This window comes from Ambystoma mexicanum, chromosome 3p, assembly GCF_040938575.1.
Source record: "Ambystoma mexicanum isolate Mex_15411 chromosome 3p, UKY_AmexF1_1, whole genome shotgun sequence".
NCBI lineage: Eukaryota > Metazoa > Chordata > Amphibia > Caudata > Ambystomatidae > Ambystoma > Ambystoma mexicanum.
Genome location: NC_090925.1, coordinates 1,231,506,075 through 1,231,520,451, shown reverse-complemented (window position 1 = coordinate 1,231,520,451; position 14,377 = coordinate 1,231,506,075). Strand labels below are relative to the sequence as shown.

At 48.4% G+C, this 14,377-nt stretch overlaps 1 protein-coding gene across 3 annotated transcripts in view; it reads left to right on the top strand.

The window, feature by feature from the left end:
- The window catches only part of LUC7L2 (LUC7 like 2, pre-mRNA splicing factor), a 291,524-nt gene that overhangs the window by 169,087 nt on the left and 108,060 nt on the right, over positions 1-14,377 (top strand). The gene's annotated exons all lie outside the window — the stretch shown is intronic.

Below are 14,377 nucleotides of genomic sequence, written 5' to 3'. Positions count from 1 at the left end.
CAGCTTCCTTTTATGACTAGTTTTGTTTTACTGTTTTCAGCACAAGCAGTCAATGGAGTGCTGTGGAGACCCTTTGTATCCCCTTAACTTTGTTCCAAGTAGCATTTTTGCTACTTTCCAGGCATCTTATGTATAGGGAATTAAACCTGTGAATGGTTCTCATCTTTTGAACTGCATCTGCATTACTTACCTGTTTTTTACATGGAAAGTTATGTGATGTATATGTTGTCTTACCGCACACCTTTACCACCACTGGGGTGGTGTCCAGGCATTCACTTGTCTCTGCAAAATAGAGGGTGTGGTGGGTTAGTGAGGGTAGAATGATGGGATAGCTCCAGAACAAGGAGAAACGTCAGTCTGTGTATGTTTTGGTTTGCAGATGGGTTGATTGCACTGGCTTGTTGTATCCCAAAGGGTAAGACCCAATCCCTGGGTTGTTTGTTGTATGCAAGTGTGGGTTATGTTGGGTGTGTTTGTGTGTTTCATGGGTAGTTTGGGTGGTAGTTGTGATTGTATCCATAGGGATACCTTTCAGTGCCTGGAATTGTTTGTTGAATGCAATTTGTTAGTTATGTTTGGTTTGTGTGTAGTTTGTCTAGCCCATAGGGTGTGTATAGTACTTGGGAGATATGTTGGAGGGGAGCAGGGTGGTTAGTACATTGGGTACTCTCAAAGTTCTTCCAAGTGTGTCCTCGGAGCTCATCTAGTTGCAACTCAATGGTACCCTCACATTTTCTAAGTGCAATACACTGGTCGCCCCACCACCCTTCCAAGCTCAACACACTAGCCACTCACACAAATTCCTCTAAGTGCAATACCTTGGCTACTCCCACTAGCCCATCTCTGTGCAACAAGAATTGCCTGTGTGCTTCTGAGTGCAGCAAGATTAAACGGCTAATATGACACATGGTTAATCTTCATAATTTGTCTATTTTAACACGTTTCCTGCCCCCAATATATCTCTAAATTCAAAACTTTTTCTGGAGCAGCAAGCGGGCATCAAGCAGGTTCGAATGTAGTAGTTCTTTGCAGGTCCAAGGCGGTGGCAAAGCAGGTCAGAGTGCACACCAGGATCTCTTCGAGGTAGGGTCGAGATGTGTCCAGAGAGTGGCAGCATCTGATGAGTGACGCTCAAGTGGTTCAAAACAGCGGGCTATCGAAACAGTGACCCTGTTGCTCTAATGTGCATGTCGCTGAAGCGGCAGTTCAAGGGTGAATCCGATAAGTGGTGTAACCCCTAGTTCTAGTAGTCAAGTGACTTTCCAGCAGTTTGTGTTGGGCCCCAGAGTCAAAGCGCTGATTGAGCCTAGCAGGTGAACCGCTCAACAAGGGCACTATACAGCGTTGAGGGGGCTCAAGACACAGCTGTAGCAGGAGCTCCCCACACCAGCATGCTGCAGGAGCGGCTCTGCCATCCATCTGCCACACAGAAGCTAGCGAGGTAAGCCATCTGGCTTAATCTGCATCCCTCGCCTCCATCCTGTCCCATGCGGCACCGACCGCTGCAATTACACATATAATTGCGCCATCTTTAAATCTGAAGCTGCATCTTGCGACCAAGCAGCTGTGCCTCTATTGATGTGCTTATTACATTATACTGCAATCGCCTCAACGTTAAATCCTCAACGCTTCCTGATTTGAGTGTGAATCTGCCCTCTCATAGGCTATGGGTGGGTAGCTGGCCAATCGTGGAGCAGCGGCAGGCGTTAGCCGGCCCCAACAAATGCATCCAAGGGAGGCTCCTGACTGAGCCTGACTTGCACCATGCGCCAGGGGCTATACAAGTTCCACCTCCCAGCTAAGTACTCATTCTTGATATTGCATCCCATTATTACCCGGCAAACGCGTCTTCTCCACGCAGTGAAATTGACAGCTAGTTCTCTTGACACCCTAAAGGTCTGGGACTCCGTGTGATTATCTTTAGCATAACCCTAACTTATTTCTGAGAATATGTCCCACAATGATATGCTTATGTCACCAAAATCTCGTGGTAACACCCTCTCAGGTCCATAACCTATTACAGCACCACTATGCCCTCACAGCATACGACGGCTGAAATCCTAATTGTAATAACACGTTTACTTGAAGTGCCAGCCAACAACCAGGCCTGGTAGCCTGTGCTTTTCGTGTATTTTAGAACTGTGCTCTTTACACTAGTCAAGCAACATCCCTCTGGAAATCGAACCTAGACACTGTTACCCACCACCACCTAACAATTCCTGCGATCACGATGAATATCGAATCCAGGCATTGTCAGAAAGTATTGTGAAAACCGAATCTAGACACGGCATATTATTATTAAATCTATTACCCCTCTGTGTCCTACCTACCTGCACTGAGCATTTCTAGACACTGCTTTGTAATTGGTAAATCCACTACCTCTCTATGAGCTACCCACTTTCATTGAGCATTCTTGCCCACACCTGGAAATCTATTCCAGGCTTGTTCTGAAAGTGATTACCGCTCTATCCGCACCACCCACAACAGTGACTCTCCCCATCATGCTGCCCAAACTGTCACACTCCACTCTCATCAAAGCTTCACTTACCCTCTCTCTCACTGCCACACGCCGCCTAGCCATCCCAATAACCGTTATTATAGCCATATCAATAATGGTCACTACACCCCTTAATCCACCCCCGACACACCACACTCTTTGCCGTGCACTGATCTCTTTCCACCTCACCTGACCATAACGGGCAATCTCAACCACCCAGTCCAGCAGTCAGACTCCACAGACTCAGAATCTGCACAGCTCCTATACACCTGCCAGTTTCACCCACAATGCTCACCATTAGAAACGCCAGTTGAGGGAACCCGCACTGCGCCAACACTCAACACCAATAGTTGCAAGGACTCTCTTCACCCCTCCAACCCTCCTTAGCAGTACCACGCACCAAGTCGCACAGTACCGCACACCACGATAAGTATGCATCATCACATCCCAAAATAAAAAAAACAAAATCACCCAATACCAACCTCTTAAATGTGCACTGCCGAACATGTTCCCTACTTGCTCATGCCCTAGTAATACATGACCTACTATCCACCTACAATCTTGACCTACTAAGCATCACCGAAACATGGCTCAATGATGCCTCCTGTCCAGCCATCTCACTAGCCCTACCCCCAGGCTATGCCATCCTGAGACAAGTTAGACTTGACAGAACTGGAGGGGGAGTCGCCCTTATCTGCAAAGGTTCACTTGCCATTAGGCTATCTGACCATAGCACATGGGGTGGAGATGCAGACATCCTCTCACCCAAGCTTGTGCTCTCTCCTAACCACTCCAAACAACATCCACATCTTGTATAGGCCTCCGGGACCCCCAGCAGACTTCCAAGACCCCCTCTCCCATCGTCTCAGTAACATCAAAAAATCCTCCCAAATCCTTCTACTAGGAGACTAGGATACAATGACCCCAAAGACGATTCTGCTTCAACCCTAGCAAAGAAACGAATAGGATTCTCTCAAGGAGTACACGGTCCCACTCACTCCAAGGTCCGTACCCTTGACTGGGTCATGGATCACAACTGTGCATCCAACATCACATCTAACACTGCCTATCCATAAACAGACCACACCTGCATTGAATTAATCATCCCCACCACCCCCAATCCCAAAACGTGCACCCATGCGCCACCAGCCATAGCAAGAAGCTCAAAAAAACATAACGCTGACAACCTACGACCCTTCCTCAACAACCCTTGCTTAGCACCACCTTTCTCTCAGGATCCTAATGTGCGATCAGCCATCTTCAACGATACCCTTACCAATGCAATAAACACAATAGCCCCACTTGAAAGCAAGAAAGAATAAAATCCTTTCACTGTAACTCCTGGTTTTTGGACGAACTCCAACCGCTTCGCTCACAGAAGCGGCAGTTACAAAAAAAATTGGCAAGCAGACCCAAGTGACTTAAATAAGAACCTCTTCAAACAGCTCTCCAATATAAAAAAAGGTATAATTGCAGCAAAAGCTAACTCCTTTAACTAGAGGATCTCCAAGGCTAACTCGCAAGCTAAAGAGATATTCACAATCTTTAATAAATGAGTCATACCCCCGACCAGCTCAGATGAGATAACTAAAGACAAAGCCTGGTGCATTTGCATCCAGTCCGCAATGCTAAACAAAATGGAGCTCCTCCAAAAAAAAATTCATAACCACTGCAAAACCCTCCCTAACCATAAAACCAACCCTCAAACACAGGTCAAAAATAGCAGACCCAACCACGCCCAAATCGTCTTTGGAGACACTAACGAATCTGAGGTCCTTTAACTCCTCAAACGCCTCAAACCATCCTTTTGCAAAGGAGATATATGAACTCCCAAAAATATCAAGATATGTTCTAACGAACTCGCCCCTCTGATTACTGCCTTCAGTAATGCTCCTTTCAAAACTGGTTCCGTACCAAACAGTCTCAAAGAAGCCTGGGTTCGCCCCCTTCCAAAAAAAGCCCACACTTGACCCAGCTCAGCCCAACAACTATAGGCCTATAACGACAGTGCCATTCCTTCTGAAAATCCTGGACAAGGCAGCTCATAACCACATCCAATCTTACATTAAAGCTAACTCAATACTGGGTAAAAGGCAATCTGGTTTCTGCGCAGGGCATGGAACAGAATCCGCCTTACTAGACCTAAAAAATAAAATCTCTCAAATCATGGACAAAGGTAAATCTGCCCTTCTCCTCCTGCTCGATCTATCAGCAGCTTTTGATCTGATAGATCACAAAACACTAACTACTCACTCAGGCAGCCCATTTCTCTAAACAAGCAGCGTCCTGGATTACGTCCTTCCTCAAAGGGAGAGCCATGAAGGTCTTCTCCAACCTAGCTAACGCTGACCCCACAACGTTAAACTACGGAGTTCCCCAAGGATCTTGTACAGCACCCACCCTCTATAACCTCTTCACCAAACCCCTTTTCGACTTACTTGACTCAATGGGTATAGCATATACCAACTATGCTGACGATACTCAAGTAATCCCACTATCCGGCTATTATCACCAAGACGCCACGGCACTACACGACATCTATGCCACAATCCAAGCTTGGATGGCTGTCGATGGCCTTTGTCTTAATGGGGACAAGACTGAAATCCTTCTCCTCGGACAGAAAAACACATTAACAAAGCTAAGTCCCCAATACGCCAACTTTAACATAGATAACGCCGCCCTCACTGTATCCTCATCAGTCAACCCTCTGGGTGTCCACATTGATGCCAATTTATCTATGAACAAACAAGTTAACACTATAGCCTCTGAGTCAGCCTACAGCACACATCTTATCAATGCCATTAAACCATACCTATCCGCACCCAACTGCCTTGCAATAGCCAGAGCAACAATAGGCGCCAAACTCGATTTATTGCAACGCTCTCCTGGCCGGCACATCATCCTAAAATATACACAGACTACAAACCACACAAAACAATGCCCTAAGAGCTATGAGCATCCCCAGAAGAGACCATATATCTCAAGCCAGACCAGATGCACGGTGGCTACAGGTCAAAGACTGCATTACACTCAAAATCCTCACCATCACTCACAGATGCATTAACACAGCTCCCACATACCTAGCTGAAACCATATCAAGAACTGCCTCAACGCGCCCGAGCCACAGCCTGAGGGCTAGGTTTCTCATACATTGCTCCTAAACTCTGGAACTCACTCCCTGCCCCCCTTAGAGCTGAAGCTTCCATCTCTGCCTTCCGCAAAAACCTCAAGACCACTCTCCTGAAATAACGAAGCTACTACGTCCACTACTCCTAATATGTATATAATATAAATGTAATGTAAATATAATGTAATTTATGTACATATATTGCATCCACTATCTACACCTACCTGTATCTACACCTACTTGACAATTGTAATATTATTGTATACACATTCTCACAATATGTAACAAATGTTTAACGTGATATTGTCTGTAACTAAGCATGTTTCTGTAACAAGTGCCACAATGTCTATGGGCTGATGTGCGCTATACAAATACGAATAAAACAAACAAGCACTTGTTCGGAAGTTTCGTAGGAGTGCCAGGAAGCGGCACCGGCAGGATCCCTCGGTGTCGCTGAGGAGCTCTGCTTCGACGGGAGTTCGACCCGGTTTGAAGTCAGCAGAACAGGGAGCCTAAAGTAATCTGGTCCTTCAGGTGCTGCAAGACCAAATTCAGGGGCTCAACAGCAGGGCATGTCCTTTCAGGGTCTACGCTCCCAGTTTTGGAAGCCTCTGCTGCAGATTGAAAGGTCCTGGTCAACAGCAAGGTTTGCCCTCAATGTGCCCTGGGAGTGGGTAGGGGGCAGAGCTCTCCTCAGCCTTTGACTGCTCCTTCACCTCAGTGGTTGAGGACTTTGGAAAGTGCAACTCTCCCAAAAAACGTCCAATGCATCCTTCTCGGGTGTTGTTCCAGAGTGAATTAAAGTGGTGTGACCCCCTTCTTTTAAATGTCAAAGTCCACATGTGATTGAACGAAGATAGCCTTAGAGACCCCAAGCTCTTTTGCTGGAGTTTGGGACTTATGATTTTTTTTTTTATCCTAGTGTAAGTGAGACCTTTTTCTCACTCGTATTTTTTATCTGATTTGGACTTTCTTTTGGTTTTGGAGTCTGACAAACTCCATTTGCATCACCTTTTGTATTGTGATACCCAGCACCCTCTGTGCAGTGTCAGAGAAGTCCTTTGGATTTCTTTTAAGGTTTAAATACCTGCTCTTGGGTGAACTACTGTTCCCAAGAGTAGTAAGGTGAAATGGACATTACTTACCTGTTTTTCCTATGTAGGTCCAGTACAGCCCATTTTGGGCTTACAGTGGAAGTACTGGGGGGTTACTTAGTAGCCCCTTTTATTACTTACTCCTGTAACATTTTTTATGTTACCCTCACTACAATTAATGGCTGGTGGCAGTGGTTTAATTTTCCTACCATTGTGCGTTTTTAACACAGGCTGAATCCTCAGCTGCAGTATTGCACCCATGGGTGCCCAATTTGTCAAAATGGCCCTGGTCGTCTTTTTTTTTTTTTTCACCATTTCTTGCTTGTGAGGTCTTTCTTGGGTTTTACTCTGCACGCCAAACCAGGTTTGGTCCCATTGTTAGTTTTACCTTTGGCAGGCTTCATGGCTGAAGCCTGCCTCTGGCAGGACAGGAACCGAGGGAGGTTCCCGAAACTCCCTGTGCTTAGTCTCCTTGGTTACATGAATGCACCCATAGGTTATAGGCTGCCTAGTTGTCCTTGGAGGACATCCACCCTGCTGTGTGAGTGACAGCGAGGCTGTGAATGAATGGGAGAAACATGCATAAAAGGCGAAGTCTCTTGAAGAGAGGGCAGAGTCAACTACTGGACGAAGGAACTGAAGAAGGAAACTGGAAGAGAAGCATCACCCTCCTGGACCGTTGGTTTGCTCGGTGTAGCCCTGCTGCAGTGCTGAAGCTCCAATTTTTGTATAGACTAGAGATGCCCGGACAGGCTTCTTCCTTTTGGGTTGGTGGAACCAACTGACCCCAAGACGAACTTGACTGGAACCCCTCTCCCTGCTGGCTGTACTTCTTCGCTGCTGCTGGAACCGAGTGCCAGGGGACAGGAACACTAGGAATGAGTGAACCGTCTTTAAGTCGGACCCGAGCTCCAGGAATATCCTGAGGTGCCTCCCGAAGCAGGGTGACCCAAGCCTGAACCACCTCAACAGGGTGCTGTACTCCACAAGCAAGGGGAGCCCACAAGGTGTCCAAGAACCGTGGTGGTGCGATTGACCGCTGGCTGTAAACACAAAGTGCTGCTGATCTGGAGTGAGTCCATTTCTGTCGCTGACCTTCAAACTGCAGACGTCCTCCCTCTTGTCCCCACGACAAGGAACACGCCCAGGAACTGCAGGACTGCAACCGGAAGAGAAGCCAGCTGGATCCTTTTTCTTAAGGCCAAGGTGCTGTCTAACTAGGGGTACTTAACTCTTGTGTGTGTAGCTTGCGTGTTCTCACTGGAGACTTGTAGTAGCTGCCTTTTGCAGAGTTGCTTGCATCTTTGCTTTTCACAAACCTCCCAGCTTGTGGCCCTACAGTGATTCGATTCTACAAACTCTCTATATAACATTGTGCAAGACTTTATCCTCAAGAAGTGCCTCAGCTCCCTTGGACTTTGTTCAATTGACATTGGCTGTCCTGGCTCCCCGCAGACTCTTCTGACCCTTTGACTTTGTGTTTCTGTCCCTCCAAAAAGTCATACATAGGTTACTTGTATTGCTGGGAAGGGATTGACCTGTACTTCATTGGGGGATTGTAAAGTACTTATCTGTTCAGAGAAACTTGCTACATTTTTGTTTCCTTCCTTAACCTTTTCCTTTTTCCACCACCTCAGTATTGCATTTAAGTGTTAAAGTGATATATTAATGTCCACAGTATCCTAGCTATTCAAGTCTCCTACGTGTCTAGGTGTCAGGACTTGCGTTACTGCGTAGACTAGAATACCTCTGTCCCAAAGTACCAGTCAGGGAGATATAGGATAACTCGCTGACTGATTATTGAGGCCACAGGTGGCTGGAACAGCACCTGGTCCCCAGGTAGCTGCAAGGGAAAGCTTAGTACAAGGCACAAAAACTAGATGAATCACACCTGCCAGTGGGATGACTGGGAACAGGCACTGAAGTAAGGGAAGGCGTCAGACTCCCTACACAGGAAGTAATGCCCCACTAGGTGTGGTGCAATTAGGTTGGTTAGTGGTCCTGCAACCAAAGTGGTACAGCCAATGGAAACGTAGCCCAGGAGAACTGTAACAGGGAGGCAATGTGGATGTCAGAGTTGCAGCAGTAACCCCTGGCAGAGAGGTTCGCGCTACAAGAGGAAAGTCCAAAACAATCCAGTGAGAAGTCCGAGGTCCAGGTCAAATGAGAAAATCGAAGGAAAAGAGGAACAGTCCTAAGAACAATCTGTTAAAGCGTTGCTGACGTCAGGAGCCAGGAAGTTAGAAGTACATGGAACAAGATGCAAGGAAAATGCTAGATGCCAGCCGGGAGCACAGCTGAGAAGCGCCGAGTCCCACGCCGGGCGTTCATTTAAGGCTGTTGCTGTGGATATTGATCACTTGACTTCCTACGTGCCACGTGATTGGACGGTAGTGTTACCTGTGAGACCCTTAGTTTCCATGGTAACCACCATCGCGGCCAAAGTCTCCAGCGACGCGTCCTCTGTAGGGGGCACAGTTTCCTATCATGATGTGCATCACGGATCGTAGAAAGCTTGGCCCGGCCCGGCTGTATACAGTCGTGAACGGCAGCTAAGCCGGCAACTTTGCTGGGTTTGTGCTGGATGCGTGACAGAAGGAAGTGTGTCGGTGACATCCCAAAAGGGTATCTACTTGCTTAACTGAAACTGAAGGAGTGTACTTTTTAAATGTATTTTATTGTTGTATATTGCCCTTTCTAAATAAGGCTTATTTTAAAACAGTTGAATGAATAATTATTTGTAATAAACCATGAGTAGAAGTGTTATTTGAATACTTGTCACTGTGAACCTCTATGTTGCATCTCTACAGCTCACATTGACCCCTCGTGAGATAAGCCTGGATGCTGAGTCATTCTACCAACTTGTGTAGTAGAGCCCTATGCCAAAGGTTGGGTTACTTATTGCCAAGAGGACAAGATTGCGGTAGTCTCCCACAGGGTTTACTGCCTACAATCTTGCCTAACACACACCACCGGCCATGATGGAGGAGAAGTATGTTCCCTCTTCAAGATCTGCACCAGATGTGGACTGCGAAATGTGTTTGTGGAGGACAAACACCTTCAATGCCTCTACTGCCTTCACCCGGACCACAAAGGAGGGGATTGCGCGTCCTTCGATGGGCAGGGCGCAGTCAACGTCACCATATATCTCCATCGCCAGCCATCGATTAAGATCCTCCTCAAAAAGAAAGTCGCCCAACCCGGCTAAACTGTGGGAGAAGCACGAGAAGCCTTTGGTGGGGGAATAGACGGCCGTCCTGCCCAAGAAGGCCCAGGCGGTGCAGGAGAAATCTTTGTCTATGATTGAGTTGGTGACGGCCGCGCTCTCGAAAGCCAAAAGGGGCTGACACTGTGAAGGTAGCACCTACTGCGCCCAGGGTGTCCCTGCCCCCGAGGTGGGAGGCCTCAGCCGGGGCAGTGGCGAAGTCAGAGAAGATGCCATTGCAAAGCCCGGCTCAAACGCCTCTGGGTGCAAAAAGGAGTCTCCATGAAGTCCCAGGCCAGCCACAGGCCGTACCCCAAGACATGGATGGTTTCGTCTTCAGACGACGAGGACTGGGAGTCCCTGCACACGGACCACAAGGACGTGGAGGATTACGGCGGCAGTGCCGAAGGCGACAAAAGCATGGGGCCTAGTGCACCCACCACACATCAGCTGAGAGATGTATCCCTGGACATCCTTTCAACCCTTGCTAGGCAGGATTTAATGTAGTAACCCTTTAGGAGACTACACCAACCTTGTTCTCTTGGTATAGGTAAGCCACCTATTGGTATAGGTCTGCACTACACAAGTTGGTAGAGTGACTGAGCAGCCAGACTTATCTCAAGAGGGGTAAATGTGAGCTGGAATATTGAATTCCACATTTACAAGTATCCAAATAACACTTGCACTCAAGGTTTTCTAGTAAAGTAATTATTTAACGGTCAGTTTGAAGTAAGCCTTCTATAAAAAGGGCAATGTGCAACAATAAAAAAAACTTCTAAATACTTGCTCAGATTCAAGTCAAGCAAGTAGATACTCTTTAGAGATGCTTCATGCACAATTCCTACACTCTGGGGTGCCTTAACTAGGACAGTAATGGCATTTATATATCACTTTTTTGTGAATTCTGAGGTTGGAAAAGAGGAAAGGTTAATGGAAGCGAACAGGTTCTCTGAGCATGTGAGCACTGTTTTAAACCGTTCCCAGCAATACTAGTTAGAAGCCAATGCACCACCTATGAGGGACAGTTGGAACCAAAGTCAATGGTTTAGAAGAGTCTGCAGGGATCCAGGACAGCCAGAGTTATTTTGAACAATGTCTATGGAACGTAGGCACTTAGTCTTGCAAAAAGTTAGTAGAAAATCACTGTTGGACTATAAACTGTTAGGCTTGAGGGGTAGAGCTGAGTTCAGTTCTGCAAAAAGCAGCTATTGCAAGGCCCAAGTGAGATAATGCAAGCTACAGACAAGAGGTGAGTACCCCTTTGTCAGAACTGTACCTTAGGTTAGAAGAAGACGATCCAGCTGGCTTCTGTTCAGGTTGCAGTCTTGCAGGTCCTGGGTTCCTGGACCTCAGTCATGGGGAGAAGAGGGAGGACGTCTGGAGGACTCCTGCACTGCAGTTTGAAGGTCGGTGGCAGATGGGTCTCTCTTCAGATCAACAGTACTTTGCGGTCTCAGCTACTGGCAAATAGCACCACTGCGGATCCTGGACACTGGATGTGCTTCCTTCACTCCTTGAGTCCAGAATTCTGGTTAGGTGACTCGAGCTTGGGTCGTCTGGCTTCGGGAGGGTCCTCTGGATCTTCCTGCGGCTCAGCCCCGGCTTAGAAGATGATGCAGTAGACTATGGATTTTTCGACCCCTGGCACTCCTTTCCAACAGCAGCAAAAGAGGTCAGTCAGTTGGGGAAGATCTTCCAGCAAAGTTAGTCTTTGGGTTAGTTGGTTCCACCAACCCAAGGGAAGAAATAGTCTGTTCCGGGGTTTCTCTAGTCAGCTTCTCTAGTCGATTTGGAATTGGAGCTCCTGCCTACAGCCTGGCCTCACTAGGCAGTTCAAAGGTCCAGGAGGATGCAGCAGGCTTCTCCCAGATTCCTTTGTTGGATTTTTCGTCCAGTGGTCGACTCTGCCCTCAGTTCAAGGAGCCTCGCCTTTTATGCAGGTTTCTCCCATTCATGCGCAGCCTAGCTGTCACTCGCACAGCATGGTGGCTGTCCTGCAAGGACAGCTAGCCAATCGGCACTGGGTGCATTCAGGTACCCAAGGAGACTAAGGACAGGGTGTTTTGGGCACCTCCCTCGCTTCCTGCCCTGCCAGACGCACTGGAGCCAGAGGCGGGTTTCAGTACTGAAGCCCACCAAAGGCAAAATGCGCACCAAACCAGGTTTAACCCTTTTGTTCAGAAAAACCCCCAAGAAAGACCTCACGCAAGAAATGGCGAAAAAAGACCAGGGCGATTTTGACACAATGGTCATCCATGGGTGCTATACTGCAGCCGAGGATTCACCCTGCAGTAAAAATGCACAATGGTAGGAAAATTGAACCACTGCCACTAGCCATTAAATGTAGTGAGGGTAACATGAAAAATGTTACATGAGACGGTAGGAGAAGGGGCTGCTAGGTAACCCCCCAGCATTCCACATAAGCTGGGGTGTGCTGAACCTACATAGGAAAAAGGGAAGTAAAGTCAATTTCACTTAACTATTCTTGGGAACAGTAGTTGACACAAGAAAAGGTATTTAAACCTTGTGAGAAATCCAAGGGACTCTGACACTGCAATGAGGGTGCTGTGTCTTTCCATGCAAAAGGTGGATGCCTATGGAGTTTGTCAGACTCCAAAAACGAAGCAACAAAGAGTCCAAATCAGATCAAAAATACATCAGGGAGTGAGATAAAAGGTCTTGCTCAATCCAGCATTAAAATGAAAACTCCTAATGTCCAGCAAAAGAGCTGGGGGTCTCTAAGGCTGAAGGGAATTAGCACAGAAATGAGAATTCTCCCCAACAACCCTACACACGCTGGTGTCAGAAATCCAGAAGAGGATCCCAGTGCCCTGGAGTAGCCTCCGGCTAAAAAGAGGAAGCGCCACCGATACCCCTGCATCAACCGCCACACTCGCCCCAGGTGCCTTCGGACAGGCACGATGACGACGGATGACATTGTCACGGCGGGCGGATCGGCGTAACCCAAGGCGTTCCCACTGGATGAGGTGGGGTCGTTTCATGCCATGGTCGCCAAAGCTTCTGAGCTTTTCCAGCTGACGAGACCAAGAAGTAGGGCTTCCTATACCAGAGGCGTGAAACCAGGAGGACGACCATCATGGCAGTGCCCCTCCTGGACGACCTGTGGGAGGAAGGCCTAGCCCTCCCGAAGAATCCTTGCTCTGCCGCGGCCAAGCGGGATAGCATGCAGAAAAAGTACTGGTTGCTGGAGTCAGCACTCAAGTGCCTACGGTCGCAACCGTCACCGGACTCTAGTCTCGGCAGCTGCAAGGAAGAGGTAGTCTAACACCTCATCAGCCTTAGTTCCTCTGGACAGCGAGGGGAGGAAGGTCATTCACTCCGGCGTCGACCATCAAGGCAGCAAACTCATTGGTGATCCTGGCCAGGTACAACAGGGAACAGTGGTACACGCTGCCTTGATTCTGGAGTTCCTACCGGACATCAAGCGGGTGGAGGAGATGGCACTTCTCCAGGATAGTGAAGTGGCGTCGGACCATTCGATCACTGTGGCCCAGGACATCGCTGACGCAGGTTTTCGGCAGATAGGGGGGAATGGTGTCTGCCTCTGTCATCGAGGCTGGCTGAAGGCCACCAATTTCCACTAGGAGGTCCAGACGAGGGTACTGGACATGCCTTTCGATGGTGATAACCTCTTCGGAAAGGCCATTGACGAGTCCTTGCAGGCCGTCAAGACATATACGCGTCCGGCTTGTGCCCTGGGTACTCTCCAACAGCACTGCTCTTCCTTTCGCGCCTCGGGCGGAAAACCTGGCAGATCGACGAAGGGTTTTGGTGGAGGCTCCTTGTACCGTCGACCCCAAGGCAGAATGCAGGTGCCGAAGCAAGACTGAACCAGCCAGGACATCTGGCCCCCACCCATTCACCCCAGTGGGAGGCTGGCTGGATTCGTCAGCGAGTGGGAGAAGATCTCCGCCGACAGATGGGTGCTGGACGCTCTCACCCACGGACATACCCTTGAGTTTCAGCAAGTGTCCTCGGATCACTCCAGTGACCCGGCAGGAGCAGCACATCCCTCGGCTCCGGCAGAAGGTACGGGCCATGCCAAAAAAGAGGCGATAGAGCTAGTTCCAAGACCACTCCAGGGCTCTGAGTAGAGGCCCATTTTAGATCGGCGGCATCTCAATGAGTACCTCATGTCCCAAAAATGCAGGATTGTTCCGTTGCAACCCATGCTCGGCCAACTGGAGGAAGGATACTTCTTGACGTTGCTGGATCTGGAGGACGCCTACTTCCACATCCCCATCCCCATTCACAGGAAGCATTGCAATTTCCTATGCTTTGTGGTTCAGGGAAGGCACTACCAGTTCAAGGCCCTTACTTTTGGCCTAAACTCAGCCTGAAACCAGTGGCGGCCCATTTACGTCTACGAGGGATGCACGTGTGTTAGGTAGAATTCTGTGCTAATTCCCTTCAACCTTAGAGACCCCCAGCTT